At 38.2% G+C, this 14,731-nt stretch overlaps 1 protein-coding gene across 1 annotated transcript in view; it reads left to right on the top strand.

Annotated features, from left to right (window-relative positions):
- Positions 1–14,731, top strand: part of OSBPL8 (oxysterol binding protein like 8) — a 182,920-nt gene that overhangs the window by 47,103 nt on the left and 121,086 nt on the right. The gene's annotated exons all lie outside the window — the stretch shown is intronic.

Genomic DNA, 14,731 nt, shown 5'->3' on the forward strand with positions numbered 1-14,731 from the left:
GCTCCCAGTGACCTGAGTTATGGAGAAATAGGGCAGACGCATTCTGTGCCAACTGGCACTTGTTCAGAATCTTCACGTTGAACTTCTAATATGGTGAGTTATAGTAATGCAGCCTAGAGGTGACAACATGCATGGATCACTGTGGCCAGGTTCTCCCTCAGATGGGGTGACATTTCCTAGCAAGCTGGAGGGAAAGAAGGCATTTTTGGAAACTGATGCTACATAGCTATCTAAGCTTAATGAAAAGCCAAACAGGACTTTGTACCATTTGGATGAAAGAGGCTGCATGTCTTCAATGGAAGGTGGAGACAGTGTGTTGGCCAAATATTAAAAGCATTCTCCTTGGCAACCAGCGTCTCCTTGGCTTTGCTTGGGTTCAGCTTGAGTCAGTTGCTCTTCATTGAAGAGCTAATTTCCTGTAGGCATTCTGACATTTTAGTGTGCATGGTGAGTTGCATTAGTTGAATGAGATATATAGTTAAATGTAATAGACATATTCTTGGCTGCTAAGCCCATGGCATCTCAGTATCTTGCCCAGTGGTCTGGTGTAGTATTGAGGTGAAGAGATACTGTGGATCCATGTGGCACCCCACAGGTGAGGACATTCAGAGAGGAGAAGCAATTACCCATCACCACTCTCTAAACTCTGCTAGAGTGGAATGATTGGAACCACTGTGGTACAGAGCCATCTATTCCTGCTGTGTTATGTAGGTGTATTTCCAGTGTTTGATGATGGACTACAGATGTCTTCTGTTGCATCTAGCTTGCTAGATACAATTTTCCAATATTTGCTGACTGTAAATATAATCTTGTACTGATGTGTTTCATGAACTTCTTAATTATGTTGAACTCAGGTAGCTTGTGGTTACCAGCCATCTCTATTATTCATATTAATTCTTATTTTTAAGAAGTAGATGACTTCTCCTGTGGTTGTATTCTTTACTTTCTGGTTATAAAATTGCCTCTTTCTTAATTTGAAAAGCCCATTGATCCATTTTTAGCTCCATATTTTATCAAGTAGATGTCTGTGTTTGAGCTCCCTAAGAGTTTGTACGCAAACGTTTCATGATCATTTTACTGTAATCTTGGAGGATACAGTAAGGGGTCTGTAGCAGTTCCCTTTTATTTATCATTTATTTTTTATTCTTTGTTGTCTGCCTCAGGTTTTAGCACCCATTATGCTAACGTACTAGTTACAAAATTATCATACCAAGTGCAATGCACTGTAGTACTTTTGAGATCCTTTGATGGAAAGCTCTGGAATTTTCTATTACCAATGAGTTAAGGCTCACAAGCTACTCCTGTCAAGTAAATCATCATTGATGTGGCCTTCACAGTCTTGAAAAGAAAAACTAGTGTATAAAATTCATCTAATCAGTTGTATGAATCTATTCCTGTGAAAAGCAAAGCTTGTGGATTAAATCAGCTAACTTTTGTAATTTGTTTGCTGAGTGTGCTTGGGAACTGCAGTATTGACCATTCTCACTATTTTTGTCATCTCTAAAAACGTAGTTTTTTCTTAACACCAGCTCCTATAGCTGGGTAATTACATGAGGTGGCTTTTATTTTGATGAAAATTAGTTTCTTGTCCTTGTGGGTTTTGAGAAACGCTTGAAAAATGTGAACTCTAAAGGCTTAAAAACCAAAATGTTAAGAATGGAAAACTAAAAAATAAATAAAAAAATTAAGAATCCAACTTTTGAATGCATATGTTGTCAGTACAGAAACTGACACCTCAAGTGGCTCAAGAGGATATTTAACAGAAGCTACTAAAATTAGACATTTTAAAATCAGCAGGTCCAGATAACTTGCATCCAACAGTTTAAAAGAGCTGGCTGAGAAGCTCTCTGGACTGTTAATTATTTTTTTCTTTCCAATAATTTTTAGAACATTGGAGAAATTCCAGAAGACTAGAAGGGAGGTCATGTTGCACCATTATTTAAAAAGGGTAAATATGATAATTATAGGGCTGTCAGCTTGACATCAATGATAATGGAATAACTGATATGGGCCTTAATTAATCAAGAATTAAAAGAGGATTATATAACTAATGCCAATCAACATAGGTTTATGGAAAACTGCCTTTTTTTTTTTTTTTTTTTTTTGGGGGGGGGGGGGATGAGATTACAAATTTGATGAAGCTCATAGTGTTGATGTAATCTATGTAGATCTCTTTAAATCATTTGACTTGGCACTGCAGGATGTTTTGATTAAAAACAAGAACAATACAAAATCAATATGACATATTAAATGGATTAAAAACTGGTTAACAGACCAGATCCCAGAGTAATTGTAAACAGGGAATTATCAAATGTGTGTTTCTATAGGGATCCCATAGAGAGAGATCAGTGATTCCCTACCTTTTTGGCTGGAGGGCCACAGTTATTATTTTTACAACTGTGAAGGGCCACTAGTCTCCACCAGCAGCGCCCCTCGCTCATGCAGCCAGACGGAAGGAGTCCTCGCTGATCTCCCATCCCCTGGCTGCAGCACGGAAACAGCACACATCCTGTAGCTCCTTGTGCTCCACCTGGGTACCTAGGCAGTGGCTCCCTTCAGCAGCCAGGGGGATAGGATGTCCGTACTCCCCTCCCTCTGGCTCCAGCAAGAATCCCAGCACTTATGGACCCAGGTGGAGCGCTTTGCCGTGCTCCCTGCTACAGCCAGGGGGAGGGGAGCACTGATCTCCCATCCCTTGGGCTGCAGCAAGGAGCATGCACTGGTCTTGTAGACCTGCGTCAACGCACTCTGCCTAGGTCCTTAGGCAGCAGATCCCCTCTGCAGCCAGTGGGAGGGGAGCGGCAGGCCACTCTGAAAGACCCTGCAAACCACTTTTGGCCCCCAGGCCACGAGTTGGGAACCACTGGGTTAGATTCTTGGCCCAATGCTATTTAGCATCTTTGTTAATGACATGGAAGAAAACATAAAATCATCACTGATAGCATTTGCAGATGCTACAAAGCTTGTGGGAGTGGTGGCTGTTTTCTCTTTGTACGTAGACTTACCTGTCAAGATAGATTTTGAACAGTTTATGCTGGTAAGTCTGCTAGACTTTCTCTTAGGCTCTCTATCCTATTCTCTAAGATTGAAATAAAGTGATCATGAACATTTCTGTACAAATTATTAGGGAGCTCAAAAATAGACATCTACTTGCTAAAATATGCACCTAAAAACAGCTCAATGGGCTTTCTAAATTACAAAAGAGACTGTTTGTTTGTTTGTTTTTTTATTTAGAAAATAAAGAAAACAGCTACAGGAGCAGTCATCCTGCACCTACTCGTTACAAGATAAAAACTAAAACATGAATAATAGAGACGACTGGTAACCACAAGCTACCTGAGGTCAATGTAATTAGGAAGACATTCATGGAATAGATCAGTGCAAGATTATATTTAGAGTCAGCAAATTTTGGAAAGTTGAATCTAGCAAACTAGCTAGGTGCAGTAGTACTCAGTATTAAACTCCAAAACTGAAGAGCTGAAAAGTCAAGGTATCATAAGCAAATGCAGGAAAAATGTAGAAATAGTGTATTAGATTAAATATGAAGGCCAGATCCTAACACAGTCTTAAACCAGACTCCATTTTCTCTGTCCTCATCAACAAAGCAGCAAAACTTCTCCTGAACTTAAACTATGCCCTATGAAGTCTCACAAGTGCCCCTTTGTTGTTGTTAAATATGCAAAAGCCATGAGAAAACGTAATGTCTCACTATTCAAAAGTTACCGAGTCCTGATTAAAACTATCCTGCAGAGGTAGAGCTTGAAGTGATGCCACTTTCCTGTGAATTAGACAACTTCATTTGAGAAGGGAAAGCCCAGACACTTGCCAAAATCCTGGGGGCTGTCTTATGCAGTAATATGCTTGGAGACTGTGACCTTTGGTCTTCCCTTTTAATGGACTTGGTAGTCCCGGGATGCTTTAAGGTTACCTGTAACTCATATATCCAAAGGGGGAAGGCCTTCAAAAGGTTTGGCTGATATTAGTTGCTTCATTATTCCTCCTTCAAGCAGCCTGTCGTGATAGCAATGCAGGAGATCTTGCTTAAAGTAAAAGTTTGATAAAATTGCAGCCACTTGGCCAAAAGATCATAGTGCTTGTCTCCACTTGTTGGTCACCTGCCATTTGCAAAGGACTGAGTGAACTAACTACTAGACCATGCTCCTATCAGAGCAAGTATGCTCTGGACCATGGTTTTTCTCACACTTCCTTTTAAGGGGAAGGGTCTGAATTCAAGTTATCAGGCATTCCAAATCACTGCCCAGATGGACAAGGAAATTCCATAAATATGCCGGTATCTACTACATTGTACAGATGCATGAATTATGGGCAAATTTGTGGGAGGAGAGTTTATCCCCACAAATTCTGTGACCCTTTAGCCACTGACAACCCTTGTGTTTCCCCTCACCTGAATGGCTACAGTCAATAGAGACCACAATACCAACTCCCTTCCCAGGGTGCATTGACTTAAATCAAAATGATTTTAAATTACTGATTTTAATCATGATTTAAATCAACAAGCAGGAAACCTTGAATTAAATAATTAATTTTAATTGTGTTTAGCATTTCTACTTTTTAGTTATTTTCCTAAAGAAGAGTTGATTCTCACTGATTAGTAACTATTCAAATGTTGATTTGTAACGAAGTATAACTTTTATGCTAAATTTGGAGCTTGATTTTTGCTAACCAGGAGGTTACATTATATCTGTAGACATTTAAGCAGTTATATAGCTTAACTTATTCAGATTCTTTATTACCTTTTTTATGATAGAAAACTGTGAATGATTCATTCCTTACTAGATAATTAACTTGTGATTTGTGTCAAGCTCTTATTTTCATAGAAATTCAAAGTCAGTTAATTCATAGAAACAGCACTTAATTTTTTAATTAAACTTATTTTTCCCATATTTATTCAGCACATCAAAATGTATCAAACATGTTTTACATTATTAAACAAAGGAAGTACTATCTATACTTAGTGAATTGAACTGGTTGTTTTTGGCCACCATGTCTGTCAAGACTTTAGAGCTAGTAGATCTCATCATCTCATACATAGTTTTTATTCATAGATTGGAAGAGGAAAACAACCTTTCCTGTTTCAACTTGGAATTGGTTTCTTAATTTTGTTACCCTAGTCCAGGGGTAATTCATAGGCAGCCTGTGGGCCAAATCCAGACTGCCAGACACTTTTTTGAATGGACCTCAAAAATGTTTTATTTACTTGTTGTTTGTTCTCTGCAGTCTGGATCTTGACTGTACTTGACCAAGAAATTTGGACCTTGACAAAAAATAGACTATACCTGCCCTAGTCGTTGAACTGAACTAGTTGAATAAATTGAAATTAAAAAAAAGCATTCTCTCCACACCTGCAGAAGACACTACTGCGCCCAAAGCTGGTTCAGCACTTCAACAAACTCTGGCTCCATGTGCTTTAGCCAGTGACTTCCACTAGTTCAGTAGTTTGACTTTCTTTAAAACTTGACAGCAAACATGTACTGCTTAGTATTGCTTTTTGTATTTAATTTAAATCAATTACAATATACAGTTCTCAATTTCAAATTTAATTTTAAACAGGTTTACTTTAAAAAAAAAAAAAAAAAAAAACCACCTGTATTTAATTTAAATTACATATAATCTAATTTTTTACTTAAAAAAAAAAAAAAATCTATTTTTATTGACCCTACCCCCTCAGACATCCTCATTTGCTTAGATCTTCTCTTAGAAGGGGTATTTGCACATAACCTCTCCTGACTCAGCACAGCAGTCATGCACTTCTCCTTCATTTTATCCTTTAACAGTAGTACAGAAATGGGCACAAGAGATGTACTTCTTTGTGGAAAAACTGCCGATCAAAGAAATGCAAAGGCAGGTGGTGAATCTCGAGTGCAGAAGAGAGCATTTTTGTGGGTGTGTGCTGCATCTTAACAAAATAAATTGTGGTGGGTTGTGCTGTTGGATGTTTATATTGTACATGGGGGGGACCTATACAAGATCATTCTTGTTTTTATTATTGTTGTGCTGTAGCAGACCTTTAAACTAAACAGGTAATTCTTCAGTTCAGGAGTTTAACTTGTCATGCATCTCCATTTGACACACTTGGCTTTCCAGGAATTTTTCTTTTGCTGCCAAGACATGCCAGTCTCTGGCTCAGTTCCTTTCCTCAGTTCTACCTCTGACTTCCATATCTTTGTTATGGGTTTGCTGTTGAGAACCTATCTATTTTGAATTATCAGAGAGGGAGTGCAGAACTAGAAATATATACCTTGTTTTTCTGTTTATTAGTGCAGACTTCACTGGAAAAAATACTGTTTTGTCCTGAAAAATGTTTGAATGCCTTAATCTGTACTTTGGTTTGTAACTCTATTATTCTTACACCAGGATCTGACCCTATTCCCCCTTAGACCTGAACTAATTTTTTTAAGAACTCTTTTTGGTGCTTTTTCTTGGTACTGTGTCTTAAATATGTAAACAAAGTTATTTCAAATTCTTTCATAGGCTCTACAGAACTGAGTGTGTTGATTATAACCACATTGTGAGAGCTATTTCCTGTGGGGTAGCATGTTTCTAGTGTTATCATGGCTCTCCATGATTTCAAAGTATAAACCTATTTTTGGTAGCTTTAGCTGCATTTCCACCCTGTCAGTGTGACACCAGTACAAATAAACTATTTCTTAATTAATCTCCAACTTCTTTCAGCATGCAGGTATGGATGGTGAACTCTTTTTTTGCAGCACTAGTCATTGAAAACAAATGTGACTGTGCTATTTCAAAGGAGTTCCTGGCTAAGTGTTGTAAATTGATTCAACGCTGAGTAATATTTTCCACTGAGAAATGCATACTCCATATTCTGTGCCTTGAAGATAGTAGTCTATTGGTTTTGTAGGCTGATAACAGGTATGGCAGAAGACCAAAAAGCTCAACACTACTAGTCAGATTTGTAATGGTATGTCCTGCAATAACTGATTTGGGACAATGTTAACATTTTTGATATACTACACTGTGCAAGCTTCCAAGTGCTTTGAAGATTTACACACTTTTTTGTACATATGCACACCATACATAGGGATCACTGCATCCACCACCAAAATTTAGCCACCCCTGGACTGTGTTAGGGACATGCATGAATTATGGCCACAGGTTTAAGCAAATAAAGCCTGTTTACCCACATGCATATAATTGGGTCCCTTTCAGCTGAGACGAAACGGCTGGACAGACACAAACAGTTTCATAGGAAAAGAATCCTTTATTCAGCTGAAGGCTTTCAATAAGAGGATTGCAAGCCCCTCCTGTTTCTTTTAGTCATGCTTATATACCTTTTACCTAAAGGAGTGGGCCTCCCCTAGATATTAAAACCAGATGGTGCACATCTCCTGCCTCTCCCTAATATTTCTGCCTACACTTCAGTTTCATATATACGTTCCTTCTTTTCTTTTGTTTCTCTGTTAAATTCTGCCTACAAAGGACATTCCTATCCTATAGCTTCATGACACTTTCCTGCATAATATCCCTTCCCATCGATCACCACTCTCACGTTTCCAGCTAATGATTTCCACATGCATAATTTCCTTTACAACTGAAACCTGGGGACTGTTAAAAATGCCCGGCACCACTACACAAATTTAGGCCAGGAAGTAAAGAACACCTGAATCAACTGCAGACTTTAAGAAGGACTTTGGGGAAAGTTTACCTGAACTGAAATTTGATAGAATGTTGGGGGTGAGGCCCCTTCTCCTATAGAAGGGGTTGATATTTTAGACCACAGGTGTAAGATCTTAAACATCAACATTTGAAAGTTTATATTTCCAGCATTACACTATTCAACACCATACCAAGACACTTGGTTCCTACTGATTTCTAGGACGAGTGTGTTCTGAAGGCTACATGTTATTGACTAGATTTTTCCCTGGATAACTCCTATTCAGCTACAGAATTGGTGGGGATCCTGTTTCACTACAATAATGGGACAAGACTAGCTTTCAGTTGGACTGTTACAAACTTGCGTTATTGCAATTAGAATTGTTAGGTTTGGCATGAGCATTTATTTCAGTCTGATAATATATAACAGTGCACCAGAGACCATTAGTGAATTCAGAATTCAAGCCAATTGATTGAGCAATGTGGTTTAGATAAACGTCACTGGTATTAGACTTTAATATTTATATTTCCATAGTGTATAAGTGTACCATTGTGCTATATGCTGTCCAGATACATATGAAGATATAGTTCCTGCTCCAAAGAGCCTGCAGTCTAAGAAGGAAAGTGACCTACTGGAGAGGGGAGGAGAGAAAAGAGGCATACTACAACAATCCCACCCAACACAATTTTTATGTAGAAGCTTCTAAAATTATAAACTGACTGCAATTTCACATCATTAATGCATATACCTTAGACATCGTTAAAAAAGCGCTGTCTAGTAAAAATATAGTGTAGTTGAAAAGACTCTTATTCTGAGAAGACATGATTTTATGTCTCTGCATATACTCTTAATGATTGTAGGCTCTTATACCACCCTCCACTAACACAGGTTAGGCTGAGAAGCAGCTGGAAATAGTTGGCAATCTGTGCTTTTAGAAAGCAAATAATTTCTAAAGAGCAAAGTCTTGGGGGATGTCACTACGCAGTATTAATTCGTTAGCCTTCATCTCGCTGAAACCTTCATCAGTAATAGTTTGGTGCAACAATACTTTATTATTGCTTGTATGTTTTGAAGATTAAAAACAATAAACAGACTCCTTAAAATGTAAAGGAGGCAGTCTAGGGTTGAAAATATATACAGGGCTCTATGTATAATGTGATTATGCAGCTGCCTAATTTTCTCTTTCAATTTCTTGCAAAATTATGCTCCAAAATCCTAAAATTTCATATAACCCAGGTCTGTAGCATTTGCAGTTGTGAAGGTAACCCAACAGTGCACAGTGTAAACCAATGCTGTGTTATGTGCATGTAGCTTGAAGCAGCAGGTCTGGATGGCATGAACAGAGCTATTTATCTCCATTAGATACTGGCTCCAAATCCTAATCAAAGATACATTAAATGTTGATACTCTTTCTCTGATCTTGGCAAAATCATCAGGTAATACTTCATCATTGTTGGATGTAATGGCAGATACCAGGACATGGTACAGTAGGTGGCTAGTTTCTGTCAGGGGCTTGCTGGTGTGAAGAACAAAGAATTCTCTATCCCATTTTTCATAAAAGTAGAAGAAGCGATACATTGTCTCACCCCATGGTACCAAAAATTCCAAACTTTTGGTTCCCAGAAAACAAAACAAAACAAAACCACCACCACCTACATCTTTCTGGCTGTCCAAAAATCTACCTGCCAAAACTTCACTCTTCCCACTTAGAGCTTCTGCAATGCTGTTAGCTTCTGTTTTTAATACAGAAATGAAAATTGGGGCGTGGTACAGTAGTGCAAAATGAACTTAAATTAAAAAGTAACAAGAAAAACTATATGTTGCACCATGCTGGAAAGGAGCAACAGCAAGTGGGAGAGGGCCTATGGGTGCAGTGTCACGTAATGCATAGGTCCTTGCCACATAGGACACTGGTCTAGAATACATTAAGTCAATACGTATATCTTCCAGTCCCACGGTTTCTTTTTACATGCTAGCAACGTAAGGGAAATTGGAGAGTCCAAATGTAACTGAGATGTGTTGGACTCCTGACCAAATAGTCATGACTAGCTGTTGCAATTAAGAGCCTCTTCAAGTTTTCAGAGTAATAGCTGAGCCTTTCTGGAGTCTGAGAATGCATAATTTTACAACACAAGAAATAAATTCAAATGTTCCTGATAACCTAAATAATAAATTTTCTTACATAATAGTTAATATTTAATAGTCCCTTTCATAAGGTCCTCACTGTCATTGTGATAGGTGAAATTAGCAAGAAGGCCCCACTCTCCCCCCCAAGGGCACTGAAAATGCTATTTACCTTGTGTGCTTGTTAGGTTGGTCAAAATATGTGCCAATTTCCTTTAAGAATAATTTACCAAATGTAATATTTTTCAATAAAGTGTAAATCCATTCTAGGCCTCATTGGAGGGCAGAGTCCTAAATATAGAAATTGGCCTGTGTTGAACTGTTCCTTTCTGTAACTACCCATCTTCAGTGTGACTATCTATACTCCTTAAATGATGACTTCTTCTAACATGAAAGAATGCTGTATGCAATACAAACACAATGAGTATTTGTTTTAATTGTACTGTCGCGGTTACGGGGCTAGTCGCACGTATCCCTTTTCTGGTCCCTCAGCTGTTACACCTCTTGCCTTTACTTACCTTGTGGTGGGACTTTGTAATTCTCTCACTCTAGACTGCTTTCTAAGCTACAACGGTTCTTATGCTGTAGGTTTGAGTTTGGGTACCTCTGGTTCTTCCCTTTAGGAGTCTCACCAGTGGTATACAGTGAACAGGCAGTCTTCTTAAAACAGAAGTATTAGGGGTAATAACAAAGCTTTTAGAGCGGATTTAAAGAGTCTGTGTGCATGTCTCTTACCTAAAGGCTTATCGCCCTCTGCTGATGACCGAGGTAGACCTAACTTCTCCTGCAGGGTTCCTGTGTGGCTGTCTCAGACTGGTTCCTCCAATACACCTACCATTGCTCTTTTGAGAGAGGGTCCCTTTTTAAAACTGAGAATACTCTTGTTTATTTTGTTGTTCTGCATTCCTGGGCTTTGGCCATTCTGGTCAAAGCCAGTTGTGTAGGTTGGCTGGAGCCTGAGTAAAATCATCAAAGCTAATGGATGTGGCATTGTCCCTTAACAATTCTTAAGTGTTTGAGGAGCGGCTATACTGAGCCATTATTTTTCTTCCTGCTTGTTTTTCACTACAGTCTTCTATTATATTTTATATTTATTTATTTAATATTAATATTAGTATATTAATTTAATGGGGGGAGGAACCTCAATTGCCAGTCCAAAATACAGTATTCCTAAATTACAAAGAAGCTCCAGATCAGTGATGTATCCATAGATTATGAATACATTTTATTTAAAATATACAGAGATAGTCTTGTGAGCCAGAAAATCTTGGCTCTCTAGTCCTTGTACTTTAAGAGACTTGCTGTGTGTGACATTGGACAAGGCTCTTAATTTGTGCCTCTCTGTCACTCTCTGTAAATGTATTTATATATTTCACATTGTGGCTGAGGCTTAAATCATGAGAACTTTTAAAATGTTTTGAGTTTCTTGGGGCAAAACAAAGTAAATTATATTTTTAAGTATGCTGCATTGTATCCATGGCTGTTTTAGGATATTAGAGAGAGAAGGTGGGTGAGATAATGTCGTTTTATTGAACCAGCTTTTGTGGGTGAGAGGCACAAGATTTTGAGCTTACACAGAGCTCTTATTTAGGTCTGGGAAATTTCTAAATAAGCATTTTGAAACCAAAACCTATAGAAGACCTCTTGTGGACCCAAAATAAGTGGTAGGTACAAAATTTGAAAGCTTCAGCTTTTTTTAGGGCCAGTGGCCTTCTATATATGACCACTGTTGGGTCAAGCAGCATTTTTGAAGGACAAAAAAATAGATCATGTGCTTTACAACCAGGGAGTTCTGATGACATTTCATTAAGTTGGAGTGAAATCAGAATCCTTTTGTTGTCTTCATTACTTTATCCATCTTAGTAAATGTAGACTGCTCTGCCCTTTCTCCAAGGAATGGAATGGAATTTTCCCACTGGTAATCAAAAGGATACCTCTTGGCAATCATATTTCATAAATGCTGCTGTCACAAGTAACTCCGAAGAGGACTGTAGTAGGTTGCCAGTTTTCATTGTTGTCTCCAGCCTTGCTATACTTGATGTCTCAAAGCCCCAGCTCCTGTAGTTATGTAATGATGTGGCAATCTGTTTTCATTAATATATTGTTCTCATGCTTGTGGTGAAAAGCTTGAAAATGTGACCCAAATGCACCCTAAAGGTTGAAAAGCCAAATATAATTTTTTTAAATCTCATGTCTCTTAAGCAAATATCATGATTTGGCATGGTAGGTCCTGACTTAGAATTCTTTAATGTTCTGGGGTTTGCCATACTGCTATAACTGAAAGACTAGAAGAAGAAACTTTTACTCTGTTTTCAGATTGTTTACTGTGTGCATTTGACAACACTTAGTGTATAATCCAGTGGTTCCCAACCTGCGGCCCAATGAGCACACAGCTATGGCCCATGTGGCATCCTCAGGGCTAGATAGGGTGTGTGTGTGTCTGTGTGTGTGTCTGTGTGTGTGTGTGTAATATAATTGTGTGGATGCAGCCCACATAATACACAGAGAGCTGCATATGCCGCCCACAATGGTAAATAGGTTGAGAACCACTGGTATCATTTGCATTGCTTCTTTGTCAACTTCTGGCCTTGCTTCTTCTTACATTAAAATCCTGAGGGATAGCAGAGGGAAGAGGATACACTATCTCAGGCCTAGCTGCTTTTGCTTTCCAGACTTCCCATGATCATTGGGAGTCTTGGGCTTTTTCTGCTTGCTGGGACCCAGGGAGGAGTTTCCAAAGTGAACACCTCTCCCCTACAACTCCCCCACCACCCACCGTATCTGTATCAGTTTCCTGGGAACCACGGGATATCTACAACCAGACAGGGCAGTGGGCAGCGAAGAGTGTTTCAGACCCAGGAGCTCTTCTCTGGGTCTTAGGGAGCAGATAAGGTTGGTGGAAATTGAAGAATGTGCTGCTGCTGCTAAGGCCACTGTGGATGAAGAGGCTGGGAAGACAGTGAGTGCACAGAGAAGAGGAGGAGAGGATGAAAACATAATTATTGTGATCTCAGGCCTGACCCCACTGAAAAACATATATAAAGATCATCTAGTGAGCCCAAAAACTATCTAAAGGTTTGCTTTAAAATGAACATTTTATGTTCTGAGTCAGCTATTGGAAAACATCCACTGTTGGATAATTAAATTTTTTATAAATTTATTAATACAAAAAGACTGCTTAAAACATAAAAAATCTGTTTGACAAATTGATCCTTTTTTTGGGGGGGGGGGGGGGGGGGGTCACTAGGCATTTTAGTGTTTTGGCAAACTATCTGTTCAGACAGCTTAGTACTGGTGAATAATACACTAATAGCATAAAATGGGAGTTTGAGATGGGGATAAAAATGATAAAGAAAAATTGTCTTGATGTTTCTTATGAGAGTCTGGGGAAAATGGCAATTCATTTTTCAAAAAAGAATTTTTGTTATTTTGTTAATCTGAAGTCCCCATATATTGTGTATAGCAGAAAACTTTGGCATAAATATAACTTCTGAACCTGAAGCTGCTGGAAGATACTACATTTGTCAATGAATAGTTTTTCACCCCAATTAAATTAGGATAGTTTTTACTTTTATTTGTAAATTTCTCTTTAAAAAACATAATTGTTTGCCTTCTGCATCACTTTGGGTTGCCACCTCATGACCATTCTGTGTGTTGGGAAATATCAGCAGTGTATATTTTAAAGGAAAGATGTTTTTAGCCAAGTATTTTATATAGATCTTTAATGTTTCAAGCAATAACATGAAAGCATAAAGCTGCCGTGCTGTCTTCAGTTATCCAGATATATGCCATGTCACTGCATCACTTCCGTAAAATCATTCTCAATCCTGTGATCCTCTGTTAATGTACAGTAGTCTTACAATTCCTAGTTACAATAGAAAATATAAGGGTGGTATGGCAACCAATGCCTCCATTACTTTTAATTTTTTTCTCTTATTTAGGATGTCTTATTGTGATGGATTTTTAAAATACTATTAGTTTTGTACACATTTGCTACTGGAATTTTAAGTAATGCATACAGCATTAAAACAAAATATCTCTGTTACAGAATGTTCTGATACTGTCTAACAGTTGTTTGTGTTGGAATTTCTGTCCTTGTGTGTAGACATTCTGATGCAGTCTCTAATTACATGATCTTGTACACTATCTCTCTCCCTCAAACCTTGCTTGCCTCAATTTGTTGTGTATATTAAACAGTGAATGGGGGTCCAGAGCAATTCATGTCTATCTTTGCAGTAGTTTTATAGTGTGCTTTTAACAAGTCTGGTATCATAGAGAACTTTCCTTGTTTCATGCAAAACATTATGTCATGTATAGGGAATGAGGCAGTGATCCTGAGGAAGGGGAAGAATGATCTTGTGTGTCTTTTGACTGGAACCTAGAAAACATGGATCCAGTCCTCAGCTCATCCATAAATGGCTCCATACGTGGCAAAATCGCTTAGTCTCTGTGTCTCCGTTCCATATCAGTGAAGTGAAAGAATACTACTTAGTCGGATCGGAGATCTTAAAAATTCATAAAAATGTCTGACTAAAGTGAGCGCAACCGAAAAACTTGTAAAAGAAAACAATTCCTTGTTCACTGTAGGGTTTGGATGTTGTACAGCAATTGAGTAATTGAACTAAGAGGATGTTAAAAGATACAGAAGAAACTGGTTTTTGCTTATTTATTGATTGTTAATTTACTGACGTTTGTCAGCTCTATGCCTTGAATGAGGTGGGATCCTGTAGGGAAAATGGCATGTTATATTTAAAGACCATCACAAGGCATGTGCAAAATGGGCCAGCCTTAATGTGATCGTTTCTTGAGCTTTTGGTGCTTCACTTTGCAACCTGTATTTTCTTTTAATCTAGGCTCTTTGTCCAAATAATATATGGAATCTTCAAGGATGCGTGATATAAATGGTGTATGCTAGAAGTTAGTAATTATTTTTGTTGAACATTTCAGCGGTAATACTCTAAAGCAGAGCACTAG

This window comes from Emydura macquarii, unplaced genomic scaffold (genome assembly GCF_026122565.2).
Source record: "Emydura macquarii macquarii isolate MOO-44397 ecotype Brisbane River unplaced genomic scaffold, CSIRO-AGI_Emac_v2 contig_2205, whole genome shotgun sequence".
NCBI lineage: Eukaryota > Metazoa > Chordata > Testudines > Chelidae > Emydura > Emydura macquarii.